Raw genomic sequence first — 27,206 nt, 5'->3', positions numbered from 1 at the left:
CACTGAGTCTGTTGGGCTGCAGTGCAATTAGACTTCATTTGCAACTACTGACTCTTTTTACCCAATTTTTCTATCCCTCTCCCAACTCAGCCCAGCCATTCCCTCTGGAACCCCATTAATGTGAACCCTAAGTCTGGCCCCGAGTTGTCACAATTGAACAACAGCTGAAATTCCCTTCCACCAGGTGCTATGAACACCTGTTCTATCCATCTTTTAATATTTATTTATCTTATTTATTTCTTTTATATACTGTCAATCTGTAGACAATCTAGATGGTGTACAATTAAAAAATACAAAGACTTAATAAAGGAAAAGCAATAAAAAAAATGCAAATAAACAATACAAATTGAAAATAAAATTCATTTAAAATAGTAAATACAGAGAATGAAAATAAAAAAAATATCTAAAATAAAATATCTAAAAATAAAATATCTAAAATATATCTTGCCTCTTAATAGGTGGAGTAGACAATTAACTCTGTGTTTAAAAAGGACAGGCCACACTAGTCCTGGTTTTATCCCATTACATACATGGAGATACAGTTTGCCTTCCCTAGGAAAATCAGAATTACTTGTCATGTGTGCAATGGAGTAAAACCAGCCTATCCATTTTTCACAAAGTTATATCGCACTAAAGTAAAATGAAGGCAAATAAAGACCAATTGGCCCATGGCATCTGTCCAGTTACCTGGGCACAATTTTGATATAGGTGGATGATAAATATTCAAATAAATAAATATCTTCCTCCCTTGCTCTCTACTACTCTGAGTGGATGAGCATACTTATTCCCAAAACCCAAACCAATACCAGCTCTCTCCATCTCTTTTACCTGACCCCTCAACTGCGCTCCTGCCACTGCTCTCCATAACTGTCCAGATAATGCTCACTGTTAGTGTTATAACCATGTCTGCTCCACGCAGGTTACCCCTGCCTTATTAGAAACCTAATGCAGCTGTACTGCTGATGTGAAGATTAACATAAAAACATAAGAAGTGCCTTGCTGGGATAGACAAAGATCTATCGAGCCCAGCATTCTGTCTCTGACAGTGGCCAATCCAGGTCACAAGTATCTATCAGATCCCCAATAGTTGATCTATTTCTTATATTTCACTCCCAGGGATAAGCACCGGCTTTCCCACATCCACTTGGCTAATAACTGGTTATGGACATTTCCTTCAGGAACTTGTCCATTCTGTTCCTGAACCTCACTATGGGCCTGATTTACTAAGAAATTTTTCCCATTGTGTGTCTATGGGAAAAGTGCTTAGTAAATGATGCTCATTATATGTTAGTTGCCTTGACCATGTCCTCTGGCAACAGATTCCATAGTGTGATTGTGTGCCAAGTGAAAAAAATACTTCCTATGATTTGTTTTAGATTTGCCGATTGCTAGTTTCATGGATTGTCTCCTAGTCCTAGTATTGTTTGAAAGGGTAAATAACCATTCCGTATTTATTCTTTCTACCCCACTCATGATTTTAGAAATTTCAATCATATCCTCTCTCAGTTGCCTCTTTTCCAAGCTACAGAGCTCTCATCTGTTTAGCCTTTCTCCATAAGGGAACTTACCCATCCCCTTTATTATTTTTGTCGCTCTTCTCTGTACCTTTTCCATTTCTGCTATGTCTTTTTTGAGATGGGGAGTCTAGAAATGCACACAATACTCACGATGCAGTCGCACCATGGATCTATACAAAGGCATTATGATTATTCTCTATTCCTTTCCAAATAATTCCTAACATTCCATTTGCTTTTTTGACCGCTGCCGCAAGATTTCAAAGTATTAATCATAAGGACTCCGAGATCTTTTTCCTAGTTGGTGACTCCTAATACAAAGCCCAGCATTATTTAATTGTAGTTGGGATTATATTTCCTTAATGCATTTCCGAAAACATAGCAAATCTTGTTAATTTGTCACTCTCTTCTGGAAAACTTCCAACAATATTGAAATGTGCACCTATCACACCGGACCCCCAAAAAACAGATGGTGATCCTACTGACCTCTCAATTTTAGGCCTATATCATCATTACCACTACTGGCTAAAACCACTGAATAGTGTTATATCAAGTGACGGACCATATTACTGATAACTCACTTTTGGATTCTCAATAACATGGATTTTGAAAAAGTCATAGCATGGAAAATGTATTATTATCATCACTCCTTACAATCATTCAAGGGTTTGACACCAATATAGATTACATTCTTGTCCTACTTGATATAATGCCATTTTTGATACAATTGACCATCAGATCCTATTTGCACATTTACAATCTGTTGGCATCACTGGAATAGTCCACAACTGGTTTTGCTCATACTTATCAAACAGAACTCAACAAGTGAGAATTAGTTCATCTTGCTCAGATTTGTATCCATTGTCCTCTGGTGTTCCACATCATTCTGCATTATCGGCCACCTTGTTCAATATTAATCTTGCTCCCCTCTGCCAACTACTCAAATGTCTTGGTATAAATTTCTATAACTATGCTGACGATATCCAATTTTTCGTCCCTTTCAAGTCATCTTGGCCTAACATTTTAGTCTTTGTTATCTTATGTACTAACTCAGTTAAATGCTGGCTTTCTCACAACAAACTGAAACTGAATCGATTAAATACTGAAGTAATCCTTTTATCTGGCCATAAAACAATACCTCCTGGTTTTACAACTTTCTTAAATTTTCAAGCTGAGATTATTCCAATTACCCAAAAAGTCTGAAATCTAGGAGTAATCTTGGACACAAATCTATCAATGCATTGTCAAATTTCCACAGTAGTTAAATCTTTTTATAAACTGCATCTGTTAAAACGCCTGAAGCCCCTACTAGAAGTAAATGACTTTCATACTTATTATAAGCTCTGATTCTGAACAACCTGGATTAATGCAACTCTTTATACTTGGATTTACTTCCATATTCCATCCGTCCTCTTCAACTTATCCAAAACTCTGCAGCTAGAGTTCTAATTGGATCAAGACTGAGGGATCATATTGCACTGGTGTTATACTCTTTACACTGGGTACTAATCTCATTCAGAATCCAATATAGAATACTCATCCTTATTTTTAACTTAATACATAAAGAATCTTCTATTTCGTTAAATACATCTCTCCACATTTATAAACCAACTAGACAACTTCGTTCACAAAATAGAAATTTACTTGAAATTCTGATCTTTAAAATAGCAAGATTAGATATCACCGGACATCGTGCTTTCTCAGTTGCTGGGCACAAAATGTAGAATGAAATCTCAGATGCCTTAAGAGACATCACTAGTTTAAAAGACTTCAAAAAGACTTTGAAAACCTATCTTTTTAAACAGGCATATGAGTAGGTGTGAATTCTCCTTATTAGTCTCCTGATAATAGGGAGGTGAATCGTTTTTTGACGATTTAAAATATCGTCCAATATATTTTAAATCGTCAAAAATCGTTAGGGCCACGATACAATAACAATTCCCCCGATTTATCGTCAAAAAATCGTAAATCGGGGGAAGGGGGAGGGGAAGGGGGAGGGGAAGGGGGAGGGTGGGAAAACTGGCACACTAAAACACCCTAAAACCCACCCCGACCCTTTAAATTAAATCCCCCACCCTCCCGAACCCCCCCAAAATGCCTTAAATTACCTGGGGGTCCAGTGGGGGTCCGGAACGGCCTCCTGAAATCAAATCGTGTTGTCTTCAGCCGGCGCCATTTTGCGCCGCCATTTTGCAAAATGGCGGCGCAAAATGGCGCCGGCCATAGACCAACACGATTCGACTGCAGGAGGTCGTTCCGGACCCCCGCTGGACTTTTGGCAAGTCTTGTGGGGGTCAGGAGGCCCCCCCAAGCTGGCCAAAAGTCCCTGGGGGTCCAGCGGGGGTCCGGGAGCGATCTCCTGCCGCGAATCGTTTTTCCGTACGGAAAATGGCGCCGGCAGATCGACTGCAGGAGGTCGTTCCGGACCCCCGCTGGACTTTTGGCAAGTCTTGTGGGGGTCAAGAGCCCCCTCCCCAAGCTGGACAAAAGTCCCTGGGGGTCCGGGAGCGATCTGCTGCATGAAATAGTCATTGATGGCATCTAGGAACTTTGCCTTCCTTGCATGCCCTGATGTGAAATTTACTCAATCAATTGAAGTCTCCAGTTATTATTGTGTTGCCCATTTTACCAGCCAGTCTAATATCTGTTAGCATTTTGCAGTCTGTTTCCTCATCCTGGCCAGGCAGGCGTTAAAATATCCCTTTTGTCCTTGGAATTTCTCTCCAAAAGGATTCCAGGGTGCAGAGGTTTCCTGCAAAGGTTTTATCCTGCTTGACTCTATGTCATTCTTAACATATAGTGCTAATCTTCCACTAATTTTATCTGGCCTGTCATATGGATATAATTTGTACCTTGGTATCACAGTGTCCCATTGGTTATCCTCCTTCTACCTGGTCTCTGAGGTGCCTATTATGTCAATATCTTCTTTTATCACCAGGCTTTCTAACTCTCCAATCTTATTTTTTAGACTACTGGCATTTGCGTATGGACATTTTAAAGTAGTTTTCAAAAAGGGGCAGGGCGTGGGCATTTTGGTGCGTGACCAAGGGATGTGCGCGCAAATACTTCCGTGCCAGAGCACTCGCACAGATCTAGTGCTTTATAAATTTGCTTCTGCTGTGGAGGAGGTGTAAGTTAAAAAAATAAAAAATAAAAACTAGCCATAAATGAAGGTATGGAATAACTGGAAGGAGTGCAGGCTGTCAAACCAGAGGGTTTTGTAAGACCTACTGCTTAATTAGGCGAACTGGTGGATGAACTGGTGAAACTGGCAATAGTGTGGGCACATACCCATGTTTAAATCCCCCAACTTATGTGGTACAAGTGGGATTTGCCTAGGCGTGCACCTAGGCAAAGCCTGGCCCACACATGTGTGCGCGGCCAGGCTTTTTTATAATATGCACACATATACGCACGCAAGTTATAAAACGACAACGTATCTGGGTGCACACCAATGCACATGCACCAAAATGCGCCCATGTACCGGTTTGAAAGTTACCATGCCTGGCTTTTAGGTAGAAAGCAGAAATCCAGAACCTCCAGGCAGCATTTTCTGAAATGCTCCCTGTTCCAAGGGCAGGTCCGTAGAGGCAGGCATGGCTGAGACAATGGTGTGAAGAGAGTTTCAGTTTTGTAAGGAACTGGCCAACCTTTTGGGGCTGGGGGAGTCTTTTCGAAAAGGATGGACTCCACCTTAACCAGGGTGGGAACCAGGCTGCTGGCACTAACCTTTAAAAAGGAGGTAGAACAGCTTTTAAACTAGAACAAGGGGGAAAGCTGACAGTTGCTCAGCAGCACATGGTTCAGAGGAAAGTATCTCTGAAGGATACTAATGAAACAGGAAAGTTAGGGCATCCCAACAGAGAGATTCCAATAAAAGCAAAAGTAGTCCATGGAAGGGAGTGGGCAGTGGAGTGCCTCAGGGATCTGTATTGGGACCCTTACTTTTCAATATATTTATAAATGATCTGGAAAGAAATACGACGAGTGAGATAATCAAATTTGCAGATGACACAAAATTGTTCAGAGTAGTTAAATTACAAGCAGATTGTGATAAATTGCAGGAAGACCTTGTGAGACTGGAAAATTGGGCATCCAAATGGCAAAAGAAATTTAATGTGGATAAGTGCAAGGTGATGCATATAGGGAAAAATAATCCATGCTATAGTTACACAATGTTAGGTTCCATATTAGGTGCTACAACCCAAGAAAGAGATCTAGGCGTCATAGTGGATAACACGTTGAAATCGTCAGTTCAGTGTGCTGCAGCAGTCAAAAAAGCAAACAGAATGTTGGGAATTATTAGAAAGGGAATGGAGAATAAAATGGAAAATGTCACAATGCCTCTGTATCGCTCCATGGTGAGACCGCACCTTGAATACTGTGTACAATTCTGGTCGCCGCATCTCAAAAAAGATATAATTGCGATGGAGAAGGTACAGAGAAGGGCTACCAAAATGATAATGGGAATGGAACAGCTCCCCTATGAGGAAAGACTAAAGAGGTTAGGACTTTTCAGCTTGGAGAAGAGACGGCTCAGGGGGGATATGATAGAGATGTTTAAAATTATGAGAGGTCTAGAACGGGTAGATGTGAATCGGTTATTTACTCTTTCGGATAATAGAAAGACTAGGGGGCACTCCATGAAGTTAGCATGTGGCACATTTAAAACTAATCGGAGAAAGTTCTTTTTTACTCAACGCACAATTAAACTCTGGAATTTGTTGCCAGAGGATGTGGTTAGTGGAGTTAGTATAGCTGTGTTTAAAAAAGGATTGGATAAGTTCTTGGAGGAGAAGTCCATTACCTGCTATTAAGTTCACTTAGAGAATAGCCACTGCCATTAGCAATGGTAACATGGAATAGACTTAGTTTTTGGGTACTTGCCAGGTTCTTATGGCCTGGATTGGCCACTGTTGGAAACAGGATGCTGGGCTTGATGGACCCTTGGTCTGACCCAGTATGGCATTTTCTTATATTCTTATGTACCTATAAGTAAAGAACCACTTGAGTTAAAAGATTCCAAATTATCCCTGTCAGTTGATAAGTGGTTGTTAATACCAACAAAAAACACACTTTGAAATGTCTGTATGCCAATGCCTGAAGTCTAAGAAGTAAGATGGGAGAGTTAGAGTGTATAGCACTGAATGAAGAGATAGACATAATTGGCATCTCACAGATCTGGTAGAAAGAGGATAACCAATGGAACAGTGCTATACCAGGGTACAAATTATACCACAATGATAGGGTGGATCAACTTGGGGGCGGAATGGCACTTTATGTTCGGGATGGCATAAAGTCCAACAGGTTAAAGATCCTGCAAGAGACTAAATGCACAAAATAATCTTTATGGGTAGAAATCTCATTTGTGTTGGGGAAGATTATAGCGATAGGGGTATTCTAGCATCCATTTGGACAAAATGATATGAGGGGCATTGAAATGCTAAGAGAAATCAGGGAAGCTAACCAATTTGGCAATGTAGTAATAATGGGAGATTTCAATAATCCCAATATTGACTAGACAAATATAACAACAGGACATGCTAGAGAGATAAAGTTCCTGAATGGAATAATTGACTGCTTCATGGAGCAATTGGTTCAGGAATCGACAAGAGAGGAGCTATTTTAGATCTAATTCTTAGTGGAATGCAGAATTTGAAGAGAGAGGTAATAGTGGTGGGGCCATTTGGCAATAGTGATCATAACTTGATCCAATTTGAATTAATGATTGGAAAGGGGACAATAAGTAAATCTATAGCTCTAGCACTAAACTTTCAAAAGGGAGATTTTGACAAAATGAGGAACATAGAAAAAAACTTAAAGGAGCAGCTACAAAGGTTAAGAGTGTATAACAGGCATGGGCATTGTTTAAAAATACCATCTTACAAGCGCAGTCCAAATGTATTCCATTCATTAAGAATGACCAAAAGCCTGCCAGATTGATTAAAAGATGAAGTGAAAAAGGTTATTTTAGTAAAAACCTTTCCTTCAAAAATTGGAAGAAGGATCCAGCTGAAGGAAATGGCAAGTTAAATGTAAAACTCTTATAAGACACGCTAAGAGAAAATTTGAAAAGAAGTTGGCTGTAGATGCAAAAATTCATAGTAAAAACTTAAAAATATATATCTGAAGCAGGAATCCTATGAGGGAGTCAGTTGGACTGTTAGATGATCTGGGGTTAAAGGGGCACTTAAGGAACATAAGGCCATTGTGGAAAGACTAAATGAATTATTTGCTTCGGTCTTTAATAATGAAGATGTTGGGGAGATACTCGTTCCACAGATGGTTTTCAAGTGTGATGATTCAGAAGAACTGAACCAAATAAAGGTGGACTTTTAGACTGGATTTTAATAAGGCAAAATTGGGAGCATGATGTACCAACTCAGAAAGTCTATTCCAAACATAAGGTGTAGCCAGGTGGAAAGCATGGAGTTTGGAGTGGTGGTAGAAAATAAAACCATAGATAGGAATAACTTGCCTGATGAGTAGGAGAGATGTAGGGAGAGATAAGAGAGGAAATGTAGAGAGCAGCTGCAGAAAGAATCACTTGTAGGTAACTAAGAGGAGTTTGAACTATATGCAGAAAAAGTTAGGGTCTTGAGAAGAGGGGTTATATGGGTGTAGAGACTTTGGTTAAAAATAAGTCACAGCTGAATTTTGGATAGATTATAATGGAAAGGGATGGTTCACTGGAGAACCATGAAGAGCAGGTTGTAGTAGTCTGTGGGATATAATGAGAGAGTGGATAAGGTTCTAGTAGTATCTCCAGAAAAGAAGGAATTGATTTTGGTGATGTTATACCAGTCATCATGTATGGGATTTCCCTCCACCCAGCTAATGGAGACAGAGGACACACCGTTTTTATAACCTCACTCTGGGCTATAAGCATGGTATGGCTGCGGTCTAATCCCAGTAGCCTACTGCCAGAGCATTGTGACTAATTCCCCACTTATTGCCAATAAAAACATCATAGAGCCACAAGACTGTACTGAGTGAGTGAGAGGTATAATTGTCAAAAGAGAGAATAGACACCTTTAGGGATATAGCAAATGCACCTTCTGATTGATCCCCCCCCCCAACCCTGTGTTTCTGAGTGGGTTCTGGACTGGTCTAGCAGGACTCAAGGAAAGAAAATTATCAGGTAAGAATAATTTAACCTTTCTTTTCTTCTTGCTAGACCAGTCATCGTATGGGAGTTACAAAAGCTAGTCCGTGTTAGGACGGGAGGAAGACAGGGCTGCTTTGATAATTCCTGCCTTGGTTTGTATGCCCAACCTGTAAAGCTTAATGAAAGAATGCTAGAATGACCTTACAGATTTCCTCCTGGGAAGCTGAGGCTGCCTCTGCCCAGCATGATGCTTGCGCCCTTGTAGAATGAGCTCAGAGAACTGTTGGGGTCTATTTACTTGATAATAAGTAAGCCAATGTGATTATTTCTCTAATCTACCTGGCTATGGTGGCCTTGGAGACTTTTCCCTTCCAGACACCACCCAACAAGGCAAATAGCCTGTCCATTTTCCGAAAGGTGTTTGTCACCTTCAGATATCTCAACAAAATCTGATGTATGTCTAATAGGGATAGACTCCTGTCCTTCTCCTGTTAGTCTTCACTACTGAAGGCTAGAAGGGATACCACCTGATGTATATGAAATGCAGAAATCACATTGGGTAGGAATGACCTAACTGGCAGAAAGGTGACCAAATCCTGCAGAAATACTAAGCAAGAATTCCTGCATGATAGTATCTGTAACTCTGAGATGTGTCTGGCCAAGCAGATTGCCATAAGGAAGGAAGCCTTCAATGACAAGTCCTTAATAGATGCCTGCTTTACTGTCTTGAGGGCAGTTTGACTAAGGCTCTTAGCACCAGATTGAGGTCCCACTGGGATACCATGGGACAGAACAGTGGCCTAGTACATTTTACACCTCTAAGAAAATGCCCTGTGACAAGGTGTGCTGCTTTTGAGGTGCCTTTAATTTGGATCCTATAACATGCAGTGGCTATGACTTAGGCTTTCAAGGACCAAAGTGCCAGACCTTTATCCATATCTGCTTGCACAAAGTCTAATATTTGCAAGATATCTGCTTTCTAAGGAGAATGGTCCTGCTTGTATAAAAGTTCTCAAACAATCTCTAAATCCTGACATAGGCCAGAGAGGTTGAAAACTTCTGTACCTTTAGCATGGTTGAAATCACAGAGGCAGAGTATCTTCTTTTGTGCAGATATACCCTCTCAAGGACCAAGCCATAAGAGAGAATGGAAACGGGTCTATCACTGCTAAAGGACCTTGACAGAGAAGACCCTACTTCTTGGGCAGAGACAGCAGGGCTCCAATCAACAGCCTCACCAAATTTGCATACCAGTGTCTCCTTGGCCATTTTGGGGCTACTAAGATGACCAAGAATGGATGGTTTTCCACTTTCTTTATTGTCTTGCCTATTAATGGTTATGGTGAGAAGACATATAGAAGGCTGAGCCTTGGCCATGGGCATAAGAGTGTGTCTATTCCCGTGGATCCCGATTCTACCCGTTAGCTGAAAAATGTCAGCCTTGGTGCTTGCATGTGTTGCTATTAGGTCCATGCATGGGGACCCCCGGCAGCTTACTTTTCTTTGAAAGACCTCTGGCCTCAGTGTCCATTCTCCCTGATCTTAGCTGTTCCTGCTGAGGTAGTCAGCTTGCAAGTTCTTCTTTCCTGTTATGTAGGCTGTTAAGAGGCCACTCATGCAGCTAGGCTACCTCCTGTGCTAATGACAGGCTACGGGTGCCCCCTTTGATGATATAAGCTATTGCCATGGCATTGTCAACTGAGCCCTGACTGCCTTCCTTAGTTCTTACTAGGGGAAGGAAGTGTCACAGAGCCAGCCTAATGGCACTTGTTTTCAACCTATTTATTGAATAAGCTACTTCATGCCCTTTCCAGTGCCCTTGGGTCAACTGTCCATGGCAATGAGTACCCTAAGCCCTCAGGTTGGCATCCATTGTGATCACCATCCAGTCAGGGGGTTTCAGGGCTACCCCTTCTGGAGGTTTAAATCCAGGTTGCTCCTTGACCCTGGGGGGATAGGAGCTGGTGCATATGGACTCTGGCTTATGGAACCAGGTCCAGTGTCAATGCCATAAGACTTAGAAGATGGAGGTAATCCCATGATCTGGGAGCCCCTTGTGCCTGAAACTATAACACCTGGTCTATTAGTTTGGACATTCTGGTGGAAGTCAGGCGTCCTTGGCCCTGTTCTGTCTCAAAGCAGACCCCTAGAAACTCCAGTGTTTGTGACAGATCTAGTGATAGGCTTCCTTCCCCAAGCAATAAACAGCACAGCCTCTACTCACCACCTCCAGGGATACCTCTGCCAGCAGCTAATGCAGTCCCGGCTTCCTGTTCATTAAGCTAGCTAGTCCAGGTGGGGTTTTTTTCTTTATGAGAGCCTCCACCAAGCAGAGAAAGGAGGAATGGGGGAGAAGAAAGGAAGAGAGGGAGAGCAGTCCTGCCGGCCTTTTTCTTTTTCTTAGTTTAAGGACTGCAAGGTTCCTGCAGGATCCAGGAACTATTCATTGGGAGCTCCACAGACCCCTAGAGCTCAACCAAGGAATCTTCAGTCAGACTGTCTGAAGACATTTAAAACATTATTAAAGACCTTTATTTTTAAGCAGGCTTATTTATAAGAGGAGAGCTACTAGTCTCCTTCAGGCAGACTCTCTTCACATGTTCTTCCTTTCAGGTTACATGGTCATGTGTTTATATTGTGTCTTTAAATAATGTTGCATTATGTTTATTATGATCTGTATATCGCTTAGTGCCTTGGGGGCGGATTTTAAGAGCCCTGCTCGCGTAAATCCGCCCGGATTTACGCGAGCAGGGCTTGCGCGCCGGTGCGCCTGTTTTACATAGGCCTGCCGGTGCGCGCAGAGCCCCGGGACTCGCATAAGTCCCGGGGTTTTCCGAGGGGGGGTGTCGGGGGCGTGTCGGGGGTGGGGCCGAGCGGTGTGCCGTTTTCGGGGCGGGACGCGGCGTTTCGGGGGCGGGCCCAGGGGCGTGGTTTCGGCTCGGGGCGGTCCGGGGGCGTGGCCGCGCCCTCTGGAACTGCCCCCGGGTTGCGTCTAGGCGCGCCAGCGGCCCACTGGCGCGCGGGGATTTACTTCTCCCTCTGGGAGGCGTAAATCCCCCAACAAAGGTAGGGGGGGTTTAGACAGGGCCGGGGGGGTGGGTTAGGTAGAGGAAGGGAGGGGAAGGTGAGGGGAGGGCGTTAGCAAATTCCCTCCGAGGCCGCTCCGATTTCGGAGCGGCCTCGGAGGGAACGGAGGTAGGCTGCGCGGCTCGGCACGCGCCGGCTACACGAAATCGGTAAGCTTGCGTGCGCCGATCCAGGATTTTAGCAGCTACGCGCGTATCTACTAAAATCCAGCGTACTTTTGTTTGCGCCTGATGCGCCTACAAAAGTACGCGAGGGCGCCCTTTTTGAAAATCTACCCCTTGGTGCGTAAGCGATTAATACATTCCAATAAAGATAAAGAAATGCTCCCACTGGGGAAGTCTACCCCTTGAGGTTATTGCCCCAGGTGGAAAAAGGATTCAACCAGGCCAGGGCCACACCCAGGCTCTGGCAATTATCGTCCTTATGTTTCCACAGATGCTAGAGACAGAGACAACTGGTATTGGACCAGGACCACACTTCTCTTGTAGCCCAGAGCGAGATCATAAAAGAGGTGTGTCCTCTGTCTCCATCAGCTGTGGAGGAGAGGGATCCTATATGCAATGACTGTTCTAGCAAGATGAAAAGGAATGACACATTTTAACAGTATTTTGGATATGTGTAGAGAAGTCAAAGACAACCCTAAGATTATGGGCTGAGGGAGTGGAAGGATGACAGTGTTATCCAGAGAAATGCAGAAAGAAGGAAGAGGGGTTGTGGGTTTGGGGAAAGATAAGGAGTTGTGTCTTGGCCATGTTGAGTTTAAGGTGGTGATGGTCATGTTGAGTTTAAGGTGGTTTAAGGTGGTCAGACAAGCAAGCTGAGATCTGGGACCAGATTCCTGATGAAATTTCTAGATTAGAGAGGTAAATCTGGGAATCATCAGCATAATAGTGGTATTGAAAGCCATGGGAGATGATGAGAGCAACAAGGGAATTAGCAGAGAGAGAGAGAAAAGGAGAGGGTCCAGGTCAGATCCCTGAGGCACACCAACTGATAGTGGGATAGAAGTAGAGGAGGATCCACCAGAGGACAACACACTAAGAGGTAGATATTCAATGCAAAACATTTAGGTAAACTAGCAGGAGGCTTTTCTGGATAATTTACCTGGGATATTCAGCATTATGGCTATGTTGCTGAATATCCAGTCAAAAATCGCTATTTAACTGGCTAAGTTATATCGACCCCTGGGGCAGCTGGAAAAAGCATTCAATTGTACTGCAACCTGCTCAATACCTGTTTGCAGTAATTAGATCATTTAAAACAACCAAAGCAGATCTGATCATATCTATGTTAACAATCATCTACTAATCTTCGTCATTAGTAACTGTTTGTGGCTTGAGGAATTTGAAAATGTCTTTATTCTTGTAGGCAATATTAGATTATCTAAAATGAGATAACATTAGTTAAACTACAATCCATCACTAAGGATTTTATTTAAACAATAAATCAGACATTCTGTGCCAACAGTGAGGGCTGCCAACAGTGACAGCTTCCAAATAATTTTCAGTTTCAAGGTTCTGTATTACACGTCTTTATCCCATCCAGTTGCTATGGAAAAAGTAATTTTGTTTGCTGTGTGAGATCAACAGGCTTTATGCAATTATGTTTCATTCTAGGTCATGTTTGTTCTTCTTTAGAGCTGTAAAAACATAACTAACATTAAAGCAGCAAACAAGTAAGTAAAAGAATTCATTTTAAGGAGCCTGATTAAACTCACAGACTGAAAACTAGGAGGCTAGGGTTCAAATTATGCTTCTGCTGTTGTTTGTGACCTTGGATAAGTCACTTTATTTTCAGTTTCCTCAGGTACTCCCAGGGACGGTTAACTTTCAAGCTGATGTGCAGGTGCACATATGTGTGTGCATGCCGGCCTGCAGTGGCATAGCCACGGGTGGGCCTGGGTGGGCAGTTGCCCACCTAATTTGGAACCAGGCCCACCCAACCAGAAGAGGCCTTTCGGAGCAATGCCGTCGTAGGATCCTGTCCCCGCTGACCCAGCTGCTCCCCGATCCTCCTCCACCCGGGCTTAAAATGCTGTCAGCCCGGGTGGAACGCGGCAGGACCTGCCCCCCCCCCCCACCCCCCGGAAGCGGAAGTGGTGAGCAGCGAGTGCATGCGCGGGAAGAAGAGACCATGCTAGTGTGGTCAGCGTTGGCCCGAAGAACAGAAGAGAGGCGCGGCCGGAAAAATGTGCAGCGCGGCTCGGAGGAAAATGAAGAAGATCGTCAATCCCTGCCGCCGATGGGACTCCTTCTCCGCGAGGGCTGAAAGTGAAGTAGGTTGCTGCTGCCTTTAGGGTTGGACGTGGAGGAAGCTGTTGCTGCCGCTAGGTTTTTTTTGGGGGGGGGGGGGGAGTGAGTGAATGAGCAAGCTTGTGTGTAGAGATCCTGTGTGTGTGTGAGGTAGCATGTATGTGAATGATTGAGAGCTGGTTTAGGTGAGGGAGTATGTGATTGAGAGCCTGTGAGAAAGATAGAGTATATGTGTCTGTGTGTGACTGAGAGATGGTTTAGGTGAGGGAGCATGTGAATATGTGATTGAGAGCCTGTGTGTAAATGAGAGAGAGAGCAATTTCTGTTCAGACAGAATATGGATCTTTCCTTGTGTCATTCTTAACAATAAAAATAATACTGGACCTTTATTTTTTTATTTCCGCCGTTAATTGTAATGAGCAGTGTGTCACACATGTGAACATGTCTGTCAGGTGTGTCACAATGGGGAAAAAGGTTGAGAACCACTGCATTAAACTGTCAACGTGGACAGGAAGGGGCCAAACAGGTCGCCATAGGATTCCATCCCCACGGTGGCAGAAGTAGGACTTTGCTATGCCTAATGAAAAAGCCCTGTGTGTGTGTGTGTGGGTGAGAATGGGAGCCTGGGTGCGCGTCTCTGTGTGCATAAGAATGGGAGCCTGGGCGGGGGTGAGAGAGTGAGAGCTTGTGTGTTAGGGAGTCTGTGAGAGAAAGCGTGTGTGTATGTGTGTGTGTGTGTTTGAAGGAGGAAAGGAAGAAGACAGTAGGAGAAGAGAGACACTGAAAAGGATTAGGAAATGAGTGACAAGGTAAAAATGGGAAAAAGAGACCAGGACCAACTGATTAGAAAAGTACAAACATCAGACAACAAAAGTAAAAAAAAAAATATTTTGGGATTTTAGCAATTGGACTATGCCATCTTTGGGAATGTGCATTTCTTATATTTTTTAATTTGGCTCTTTCTTCAGTATTCCACTGTTCAGAGTCTAGTTTCTCGGGCTTTCTATTTTGGTTTTGTCTGTGTGTTTCTGTTTCTAATTTGTAGTCTCTTATTTCTATATTAGGTAAGGGTTGGTCTCTGTTTTGCCTGTTTGTGTGTGTGACTGAAGTGCAGTATTTCTGCTAGCGTGTAGTTTCTCTGTAGTAGTCCAGCTTGTTCTGTAACTCTGATAGGTGATATATTAATGTTCTAGGGTCTGGTTTAGTATTTGCATTGCTACTTTTTCATAAGGTTGCTGTTATTTGAATCCTGAGAGACAGTGCTGTGACTGTATGGTATGTCAAGGTTCTAGATGTCTCTTTGCAGGAGTTTGTATTCTTCACAAAATAGCAGTGGAGGGATTATTTTGCTGAGGTGACACCAGAATTTCAATATTCTTTTCTACATGTTAACATAAGAACATGCCATACTGGGTCAGACCAAGGGTCCATCAAGCCCAGCATCCTGTCTCCAACAGTGGCCAATCCAGGCCATAAGAACCTGAAACGTTCCCAAAAACTAAGTCTATCCCATGTTACTGCTGCTAGTAATAGCAGTGGCTATTTTCTAAGTCAACTTAATTAATAGCAGGTAATGAACTTCTTCTCCAAGAACTTATCCAATTCTTTTTTAAGCCCAGCTACACTAACTGCACTAACCACATCCTCTGGCAACAAATTCCAGAGTTTAATTGTGCATTGAGTGAAAAAGAACTTTCTCCGATTAGTTTTAAATGTGCCCCATGCTAACTTCATGGAATGCCCCCTATCCCTTCTATTATCCGAAAGAGTAAATAACCGATTCACTTTTACCCATTCTAGACCTCTCGTGATTTTAAACACCTCTATCATATCCCCCTTCAGCTGTCTCCTCTCCAAGCTGAACAGTCCTAACCTCTTTAGTCTTTCCTCACAGGGGAGCTGTTCCATGTAACTTGTCCTAGCTCTGCTCTGCACCTGTTCTGATGTTAAATGCTGTTTTATTGTAGTTATGATGATTTCTGGCTTTCTGCAAAGAGGATTCATGAAACAATACATTCATTTTTGTTTTATTACATGATTGGAGCTGATTGTTTGTTTTCTTTGCTTTTTACATGATATACTTGGGCATTTATAAACTGCAAAAATAAGATTAATAAGGAATTTTTAATGCTGGTAATTGCTGTAAATAATTGAGGTAAAATATTTAAAAGTTTCTTGCATGATGCATAATGGCTGTTGCAAATTACTTAGAAAGCCATTGTAGGGTGCAGTATATGGCATTATTTATCAATAAGAATACAACTAGTAGGTCTCACACACCTGCCTATAGCCCACCCATGTTAACCTTATGCCCACCCAAAGAATCAATTCTGGCTACGCCACTGCCGGCCTGTGCCGAGATATGTGACCATTTTATAACATATGCGCACATATGCACACTTGTTATAAAATAGCTTTGCCATGTGCACGTGTCCCTAATTTTAAGTGGACCTGCTCATAGGCATATAAATGCCAATTCTATGTCAATTCTACCACATAAGTCGGGGAATTTTAAAAGGGGTGCGTGTCCATGCCATTACCAGTTTACCAGTTCATACACCAGTTTGTCCAGCTATGAGCTAGGTCCTCTAAACTCCCCTGGTTTGATAGCCTGCATCCACCACAAGTTACCCCAGTCTCTTTAAACCAGGCAGAAATGGCTCATTTTTATTATTTTTTTAACTTACATGCAGCGGCAGATTCACGATGTCGGACCGGCCCAGGTATTTGCCGATGTAATATCAGGCGCTCAGGTCAGCATGCCGCTAAATGTGCAGTTGGACGTGCTAGACTTATACCCGATGCAATACTGGGATCAGCGCATCCAAAATCCACGTCCAAACCAGCACATAGCTAACAGCGCTCATCATATGTAAATTCCATGTAGGTGAGGCTATTAGCTATTATCCCGCAATGCCAAAAATTGCAGCGCAGCCAAGGCACCCATTGTAATGCAGTAAATTTAAAGCCTGCCCAGGAGCTGGCTTTAAAGCATGCCGTGCTCAAGAGCTAACAAAAAAATCCTGCTTTCTGTTATTCCTCCTACTTAGTATCATCACGATACTAAGTAGGAGGAACCACAGAAAGTAGAATCATGCCGTGCTGAAAGGCTCAAAAAAAAAAAAAAAGAAATAAGCAGCATCCCCAAGGTCTGGCCCAATTGGAACCCCTGCCGGCAGTAAGTGAAGGAGTGAATACGTTAATATTACGTGCCCAATTGGTCCATCCACTTGTCAGTGAAAAGACCAATCAGGAATAGCCCCTGCCGGGGGTGGGGAAGGAACTCTGGTCAGGCTGTTGTAGGCGCAGTCACTCTGCTGGGTGCCCAATGCAGAGCACTAGGGATGCACAAATTTCCCATTGCGTGTCTTTTTTGGCGCGGAAGCTCATTTGTCTATTGCATCGAGCGCCCAGGGGAGGTGGATGTGCACATGTTGTTACGCGATGATATTGCATTCACCTGATAGTCTTTAAAAACGTCTTTAAAATCTTGACACAGATCATAGCACGCATTTCAGATGGAAAATTATTCCATATTTCGGGAGCTGCCATGAAAATGCACATTAGTGAGTCTCGGACAGGTGGGCTTCACAGATAGATGGAGATTCTAGTAAAGCCAATTGTAATGAGCATAAAGCTCTTCTTGGATTATATGATTTAAATAGCATGTTAATCCAGGAAAGTGATGGTTTAGTGAGCAAGTTGTGTACCAGCAGAGCAGTTTTAAATCTGAATTAAAAGTGTTATCCTCTTGTACTGCGGATGCATCTTCACGGTAGTGTGTCCAGGAGAGCAGGGATAGTCCTGCCGTTATTATTAGTGATTTGATCATTAGGGATAGCTGGGTGGCTGGCAGCCAGGAGGATCACTTGATAATTTATCTGCCCGATACAAAGGTAGCGAATCTTACACATCGCCTAGACAAGATTTTAGAGTATAATGGGGAGGAGCAGGTTGTCATGGTCCTTGTGGGTTCAAATGATATAGGAAGATGAAGAATGGAGGCTCTGGAGGCTAAATTTAGGCTTCTAGGTAATAAACTAATATCCAAAACCTTCAGTGTGGCATTCTCAGAGATGCTGCCAGTTCTACGGGCAGGACCCCAGTCGCAGGTGGACCTCTGGAGTCTCAATGAATGGATGAGACAATGATACAAGAAAGAGGACTTTAGATTCATTAGGACCTGGGGAACCTTTTGGGAAAGGAAGAAGTTGTTCCAGCGAGATGGCTTCACCTTAACCAAAGTGCACCCTTGGTATGGATCCTAGATTGATTGACTGGGTTAGAAACTTGCTGAGTAGGAGGCAAGAAAGGGTAGTGGTAAATCGAGTTTTCTCTGCTTGTTACTAGCTGTGTGCCTCAGGGATCGGTCCTTGGGCTGGTTCTTTTTAATATCTTTGTGAGCGACATAACAGAAGAGTTGTCTGGAAAGGTTTGCCTTTTTGCCAATGATACCAAAATCTGTAACATGCAGAATCATACATTAGGATGCAAAAACCCAAGGGAAAGCTACAGTATTGGAGGTGAAATTCTTCTAAGCACAAAGGATGAACGGGATCTGGGGATAATTGTATGTGCTGATCTTAATGTGGCCGAACAGGTGGATAAAGTGTCGGTAAGAGCCAGAAAGATGCTTGGCTGCATAGGGAGAGAAATAATCAGCCGAAAAAGAGAAGTGATATTGCCCTGTACAGGTCACTGGTGAAACCTCAACTGGAATACTGTGTACAATTCTGGAGACCACACCTTCAAAAGGATATAAACAGGATGGAGTTGGTCCAGAGAGTGGCCACTAAAATGATCAGTAGTGTTTGTTCTAAAGCAAATGGGAATAGACTTACATATCTAAACATGTGTACTCTAGAGGAAAGGTGAGTTAGGGGAGATATGATAGAGACATTCAAATATCTTAAGGGTTTCCATGCTTAGGAGGTGAGCCTTTTTCAATGGAAAGGAGGCTCTAGTAGTTGTGTACAAAACCCAATAAAACTTATAAATTTAAAAAAAAAAAAAGAATGAGGGGTCATGAGAATAAGTTGAAAGGTGTAATCTTAAGAAATATTTATTTACAGAGAGGGTAGTAGATGTGTAGAACAATCTCCCAGTGAAAGTGGTGAGGCAAAAACTGTATCTGATTTCAAGAAAGCATGGGATAAATACAGGGGATCTCTAAGGAAATGATGAGAATTAAAAATGCTAAATTAATTGGATGAATGGATAGACTGGATGGGCCATGCAGACTTTTTCTGCCATCATGTTTCTATGTTGCTTGTTGCCGATAAAGGTTCTGTCTCCCTCCCAAACCTTCTTGTTCTAATGGTGGCATTTGATATTATCAACCACGATATTTTAGTTAGCCGCCTTTGGTCATTAGGATTAGCAGGAACAGGATTGGAATGGTTAAAGTCCTGTCTGAAAAACTGTATTTAACAGTTTTCTCTGGTCAACCTTTTGGAGTATCTGAAGGCTCCATTTTGACCTGTCTGTTATTCAGCTTGTATATGGCCCTATTGACAGTGTTACTATAGCAGGCCAAGGTCTAGTTTCACTTGTGTTCTGATGATGCTCAACTGTATTTTGCCTTGGGTAAAGATATCATAGCTACATTACAAGAGCTAGATAGAAATCTGGCCCTTATCTCTAATTGAATGCCAGTGAACAAGTTGTGATTAAATCAATCCAAGACTAAGATTTTGTTTGTGAGGAAAGAGTCACCCCTTTTGTAAGCCTTGAGAAGTTGGTTCTTCTAGTCAAGGAGTGTGAAGAGTTTGAGTGTGATACTCGACTCTAATCTGGTATTAAATTTGCATATTGATGCAGTTGTTAAAAAGTTTTTGGCATAATTTACAGATCATTTGTTCATTTATATAGGTTATAGGACAGAAAAAGATGGTGATCTTGATTCGGGCTTTTATTCTATGCACACTAGATTACTGTAACATCTTATACCTGGGCTTGCCGTGTCGAGTTGTCCACTGGATTCAATTCATGCAAAATGTAGTTGCTTGCCTTCTGACTGGCATGAAGTATTAAGACCACATCTATTTATTTATTTATTTTAACAAATGTATAACCCACCTCCCCAGTTTTATTAAAAACATGCATAATAAAACATAAAATATACATAAAAATATTAACATCACAGTTATAGCAACATGCTCAAATCTGATTGCAATCTATCATTCCTCTGCTTAACAACCCACTAGAGAATCTTATATTTGAAAAAATAACCAATCAATCTAACATCTGCCGGGAGAGAATTCCACAGCATAGGGGAAACAGTGGAAAAAGCTCTCGCTCGTATCCAGGTATGCCTTAGATCTCTAAAACTTGGCAACACCAGCAAAGCCCAATAATGGTCGAGTTGGCACATATCAGTGCAATTTCTTCTGTAAATACTCGGGTCCCATGCCTCTCAATACCTGAAAAGTCAATATTAAAAGCTTAAATTGTGTACATTTGTTTATGAGCAACCAATGTAACTTGTACAAGAGTGGCTGGATTGCAGTTATGTGAGATTGTCCCATCATTAGCCAGGCCACTGTATTTTGCATCACCTGTAACTTGCTAGTGAGCCTATCTGGAAGTCCCATACATATATTTATATTTCACCAGCTCTTAAAAAAGTACACTGGCTGCTGGTTCATCTTAGAATAATTTTCAGAATTCTTACCTTAACATTTAGATCACTTAATAATCAAGGGCCATCCTATCTCCATGATTTGTGATGTTATATATTCTGGTTCAGACATTAAGCTCTGCGGATGAAATTCTATTGCAGGATCCAATTGTATAAGAAGCAAAACTTACAAGAAATAGAAAAAAGGCTTTTTCCTGTGTAGTACAACTGTTTCGAATTTGGTGCCTAAGGACCTTTGGTTAGAGCCTATTTGATTTTTTGGTGGAAGTTAAATACCTGACTCTTTATTCAAGCTTTTACAAATCAGGACTGTTGGGTTTTTAGCTATTTGATTTGCTCTCTTCAATTTTATCAATGCTGTTAAGTTTTCAAGGTTGAAGAAATATTAATAATTTATCAGGGAGAGCCATGTTAGGATTTAGTTTATTTGCTTTTGTAATATTAGTCAGCCTGGTTTATTTTAAGCTTTTTGTTGATTCTGAGATTGATATCACGTGCCATTTAACCGGATAAGTAAGGACTTATCTGGCTAAGTGGTGGGTGGGAAATGAGCATTTTGGGGAGGAGTTACTTATGTGGTTAACTTAGCTGGATAAGTGCCGATATTCAGATTTATCTGATTAAGTTAACCAGATAAATTAGACCTGTTGAATAGCAGGTCTAAAGTTAGCCAGAAAAGATTTATCCAGCCAACTAGAGATTTTTTCGGGGATAATCAAGAGCATAGTCATGCTGCTGAATATCCCTTATAAGCTAGCCTGTTAAGACTTATTGTAATGCTCCTTTTATTGGGTTACCTAAAAATCTCCTTCAGGTATTGCAGCTAGTACAGAATGGAGCAGCTAGGGTCTTTACTAGGATAAAATACACTGATTGTATTTCCCCAGTGTTATGTTCTTTGCACTGGCTTCCTGTTGAGGAAAAGTTTAGTTTTATACTTTTTACATTAAATCCTTACATTTTCAGAATTTTCCACTGTCAGGTCTTACTGAGCAATATTGTCCAACTAGATCATTGTGTTCAGAGGGTCAACTTTATCTTAAGAGCCCTGTCGCTACTAGTTGTATGTTACAACAAATGAGGTGATGGGCTTTTTTCTCAAATTAGCCCAGCTCTCTAGAATAATCTGACCCCTGCTTTAAGATTGTATGAAGATTATACAATTTTTAGAAAACAACTCAAAGCCTTCTTTTTTAAGCTGATTTGCAAGATATTTAACATGTATTTTTTCTATTATTTACTGTTTTTCTTTTATGCTTGTGAAAGTGTACTGAAATCCACAAATTTTTAAATAAGTAAATAAAATATACCTAAATGTTAATTTTTTAATATCTCTACCTCTTCATGTTTAACTTGACATGAGTGAGAGAGAGAGAAACTATAAGGACTTCATAGTAGTCAACTATTTATATCTCTATAGGAGGGCCAGCTAATAGCTCAAGGTGAGGTGTTGGTGGTGGTTTAGGGTTTAGGGGCCAGTTTTACATGCAAAGTGAGACATACAAACAGCACAGTACACTTCGGTGAAGATTTGACAACATTTGGAGGGAAGAATGTCTCACAAAGATGAGATTTCTACAATGTTCTCTCGCCCTAGCTTGATGGACTCTATAACAGGGTACTATCAAGCTAGAGCAAGAGAACATAGTAGAAATCTTGACTTTGTGAGTCTTTCCTCACTCCAAATGACATAAAATCTTCACCGAGATGTACTGTACTGTTTGTATATCGTACTCTGCATGCAACACTGGCACCTAAGCCCTAAACCACCATCAATACCTCACCTCGAGTTATTAGCTGACTCTCCTATAATTATATAAATAGTTGAATATGTGAAGGCCTCCCCAGAGGCACTCTCTCTCTCCCTCCCCCAAAATGGCTGAAATGCACAGGAGAAAAGGTGTAGTTATTTCCTGTGTTAAAAACATGCACTAGCACCCCTCATTTTAATTAATCCCACCCTTCAAAAAATGTACATTTGTGCAGTTCAGCAACATGATTATCGCATGCGTTAACATGTTATTGCATTAGTTAATGCTATAATGCATTTTGATGAATGACCCTAATAGCTAATTAGGTTTCATAGTTATTTGGGTAGGTATATCAGCTATCTTTATTCCAGGTTAGCTGGATAAGTTATCTAGTTTATGTATTTTTGAAAATTGATCTCATTAATAAATGTTTATTTTTATATTTAAGTTAAGTAAGAAATTGATTTTTCAATTGTTGTATTATGCTTTGAGCATTATTTTACAGGAAAGCATAAAAGTAAAATTATTATTAAGTGTGCTGCATTGTTGTGGTGTTTTGCTGTATAAAAATATTTTTGAGAGATTGAATAGTGCCAAATAATTGTATTTAATTTGGCTCACTGTCCACCAGTTTATGAAATTTTTGTAAATCACAATGAGGCCGATATTCAGTATTACTTAGGCAGATAAGTAGTGACTTATCTGGCTAAGTGGCGGTGGCTGAATATCTGGTCCTGTTCAGCAGCCACCACTTAGCTGAATAAGTACTTATCTAGCTGAGTAGATAGCCAGATTAGTGGTGGGCAGGATATGGACATTCTGAAAAGTACCAACTTACCTGGCTAGCTTAGCTGGATAAGTAGCACTATTGAAACTTATCCGGTTAAGTTAACTGGATAAGTTAGACCTGCTCAATAGTTAGTCAGATAAAACTTATCTGGTTAACTAGCAATTTTTACAGGGATATTCAGCAGCATAACCCTGTTGCTGAATATCCCTTGTAAGTTATTCGGATAAGACTTATCCGGCTAACTTACTTAACTGGATATCTTTGAATATCTACTCCAACGTGTGCTGAGAAATGTAGGGAGGAAGAATGGCCATAAGCGCACAATGCGTTGGCTGCTGCCAAGGAACCTGTGATAGTATCATGACCATTGGAAATCATGTGCAGCGTAAGAACCCAAAGCAGGCTTCTTTGTAGTCCCCCAGCTGAAGACCTTGATGTGCCCAATGCAACTGTCAGGAGCATATGTGAGGGTAAATTACTCCTCAAAGTTATAGTTATAGATTTACTGTTCTGCATGGCGGCACAGAGTGAATGAGGAAGGTTGGCAGGTGTGATAAAAGAGGTTTATGATAACATGGGATTGCAGGCCTGCACTCAGAGCCTGCAGCACACTGGATGGGAAGACTGTTTGCAGGGCGCTCCCTGCAGCAAAATACTTCACTGACACCTAGTGACTGGAGCTAATGCGGACATGATAGGCTGGATAAATAATACAAGGGAGCTTATCCTTAAACGGGCATCCCACCATCAGTACACCATTACATAAGCTCACCAGCAACATCAGGTGGGGTTGGCAGCAGTGGTTAACCACCATTCCAATATATTTTGGGAAGACAGCATTTTTTCTTCTTTTATGGAATTCACAAGATTATATAAAACCAAAAACAAAGCTAAATGGCTTGGATTAGGAGCGAACGCACAAGATGAGGATATCACATTCTTGTTTTCATACAGCCAGCTAAAACTCAAAGGGAAAAAGGGCAGTGCTAGATGGATAAAAATTGTTTTAAAAAAATATGATCCTTTGGATTATTGCTACACACAAAAAAAAAAATGACTATAAAATATCCTTAAGGAAAAATTATGTAATGAGAAAATATTAAAATCCAGCTCCTCTTTCTACCTATTGAGACAAGCGAAAAAGAAAAGTGCTCAAAAACATCATCAGTAGATTCACGAAGGTGATCGCCCAGTAATCAAAGGATAGAAAGACAGCAAAGCCATGCACAATGATAAAACTATTGTTATAAAATTGCATAAAAGTGCGAGTATATTTTTCCATATCCTAGGAAGAGGAGTTCTGAGGTACAGAGTCAGGTCGCGGTGGGGATATGCACACATACCTGCTGGATGCCCAAAAGCATGTGGACACGTTCACCCGCGCAAGTTACGCTCTCAATAAAGCAGACGGAACTTTGCGCAGATGAGCTTGCGCACTTAGCAGCCCACTTCCATGAGAATTTTCCAAGCTAACTTGTCTGCATTAATTTGTTTTGAAAATTCAGAGTAAAGTCTGTGCATAAAAGGTGCAAGCAGACTTTCCCCCGACCCGCACAGTTATAAAATCACCTTCTCTGTGACTAGCTTTTTAAAATTATGAAATGGCTTTTTTGCCTGTTGGCTGAAATTCCCACGACATTCTCTGAGTGTCACCAACTTGTTTCACAGACTAACAAAACTTGATGCTGTCTCTATTTCCTGTGAAACAATCTGTTCAGCCCTGCATTTATCAGTTTATCATTAGCAATTACCGGATTGTCAAGATATGCAGCAAATCAATATTAACTGCATTCCAAATAGGGCAACAACTTTGGAGCTTGGGAGAAAGCATGCCTTGCGCTTATTTCTTTGAGGGCAAAACACTAAAACGCCTAAAGTTGTGTGCAGAAAACAGAATTCCTCGTCCTCTCTTTCCTCCCTTTTGCTGCTCTCCCATATTTTTATTTTTATTTTTTTGCCTTTTTAATTGACGGATCTTCAAAACAAGTTAGATCTGGATAAGCAAGACAAATTGTGCAGCTGTGCGCCTTTGCCAGAACTGGCGTGACCTTGTGCCCTGGGGTGACACACTCCCTGTGCAATGTGATTGGTCCTGGGAGACCCGCCCTCTCCCCACCCCAGAAAAGCCCTCGGATTTGCTTGGTTCAAAAAAACCTGCGTGGCAGGCAGAGAGAGAGAGCGCTGACCTGAAATTACTGAGCACGGAAGGGTGGCAGTGAAAAGAATAGGACTTTTACCGAATGAAAAGTTTAAATCTTACGCTGCTCACTGTCAGTTCGATTATGGGTAGTTGTGGCAAGCTTTGTGTTTTAAGTATGTGCAAGTACTTTGGCAGGCTCTGACCGCTAGTATTCATTTGTGCAGACTGACAGTTCACTTTAACTGACTGTAAATCTGTTTACCTAACTTCACTCGAGCAATTGCATTTATTTCTTCTCCCATATAGGAAACCTTTGGGTAGGTTATCCATAATCGTGTAGCCCGGAAGTTGCATGTTTCTGAAGCATTTTACCTGCAAAGCACACGGTGATCCCCTGTGGGACATAGGTTGCGTTTATTTGGCAGCAGTCGTAAATATGTTGAAAGCGAAATAGTTTATGTGTTTATTAGACCTGTATATTGTTCTTATGTAAGAAGCTGCCACATCAGATGCAGACCTCCTGTTTGTGGTAGAGAACTGAACATTTACAGTATGAAAAGGATTAACAAAAGGTTTCACTCAACCTCGTTTGCTGTCTGGTGATAAAGGGACTGCTATGATTGCAAATCCTTTATTTTTTATTTGTGTGTAAGTGCACCGAGCGGCTAACATTGCAGACCTTTTCCGTGGTTAAAATGTATATGGTTTTACATGCCCTAATGCTTCTTGGGACGCCGTTGGAAACAAGGCACTTGTTTTAATCTGGTAAACAAAGAAATAAAATAAAACAATTATTTAGCTTGTCAGCAATTTTTCCCATGCAGAAAGATACTAATGTTACCATTCAGAAGCAGCAGTGCTTTCCATGCCACACTGCACTGACCTAGGAGCACAAGCTTGCTTTTCTGCTGCCTCACTTTTATTAGATCTTCTTTTTTTTTTTTTGAGATGGAGGGATTAGCTGCATAAAAGAACAAATTGATAGCATATGTGCTCGGACAAACGGAAATTGATTTGTGAAGAACCCGGGGAGGGGGACACTATTAACGAAACTCATATAGAGCATACTTTTATGCAGAAGGCTGAAATAATTGTTTTTGGAAGAGCAAATAAGAAATACCAACCATAAGCAAAAAAAAAGGCTTGTGGTACAAAGGGAGTGGTGAGCAGAAAAATACTTGTTTTGTCTCTTCCCCTCTGTTGCTCAGCTTGGGATGCTCGCCAAGGCATTTCCTCAGCTCTCTATCCCCGAGCTGCTTCCAAAAGACAGGGGGCAGTCTAGAACGAAGTGCTCTGAAGGTTTGCCCAGGCCCGATAAACTTCGCATTGTGCTTATTTCAGCTTTAGTTTCCTTTTTCTTTTTGATTTAAATCTCTGCTCCTGAGATGCCTTGGTGGGAAAGTTTAGCACAGATATCAGACACGCAGCAGGTTTTGTGTCCATGGTCCCATGCCAGTTTGCAATACCGTTCCTTTTGGGGGAATAAGCCAAAGGTGCCAAATCACCACTATTTAGACAAGCATGTAAATGACTACTTTCCATCCCAATTAACTCATCTCCGGATAACACTAATCAAGCGTTTGAAAGGAATGAAGTGGGGGAATAATATATGTCTTTGCCCACCCCGCAAAAAAAAAAAAAAAAAAGAAGCAGCAGCCCTGGAAAAAGCCCTCCAGCTTTGGCAGAAGTTAGGGGGGAAAAAATGCAGAAACTGGTTCCAGCTGCATTCCTGCTCCTTAACCATCAGCATACTAGGATCTTCTCAGCGCTCTCCTAGAAACACAAATCGACTTACCGTTTCCTGGCTCTAAGACAGCACACTAGACTTGAGCTAAGCACTGGATTTCACTCAGACTTGCTTCATTTTAAGCTAGCAAAGATATATGAAAATGATCACATAGTTTTACACAAATGGCAGCCATAA

General features: G+C 41.6%; 1 protein-coding gene and 1 long non-coding RNA gene across 2 annotated transcripts in view; one reads left to right on the top strand and one right to left on the bottom strand.

Moving 5' to 3' along the window:
* LOC115073098 overlaps nucleotides 1-27,206 on the top strand; it is a 130,776-nt gene that overhangs the window by 66,590 nt on the left and 36,980 nt on the right. The gene's annotated exons all lie outside the window — the stretch shown is intronic.
* Nucleotides 1-27,206, bottom strand: part of CDO1 (cysteine dioxygenase type 1) — a 72,929-nt gene that overhangs the window by 45,048 nt on the left and 675 nt on the right. The window lies entirely within an intron of this gene.

This window comes from Rhinatrema bivittatum, chromosome 1 (assembly GCF_901001135.1).
Source record: "Rhinatrema bivittatum chromosome 1, aRhiBiv1.1, whole genome shotgun sequence".
Taxonomy (NCBI): Eukaryota; Metazoa; Chordata; class Amphibia; order Gymnophiona; family Rhinatrematidae; genus Rhinatrema; species Rhinatrema bivittatum.
This window is presented reverse-complemented; position numbering and strand designations above follow the sequence as displayed.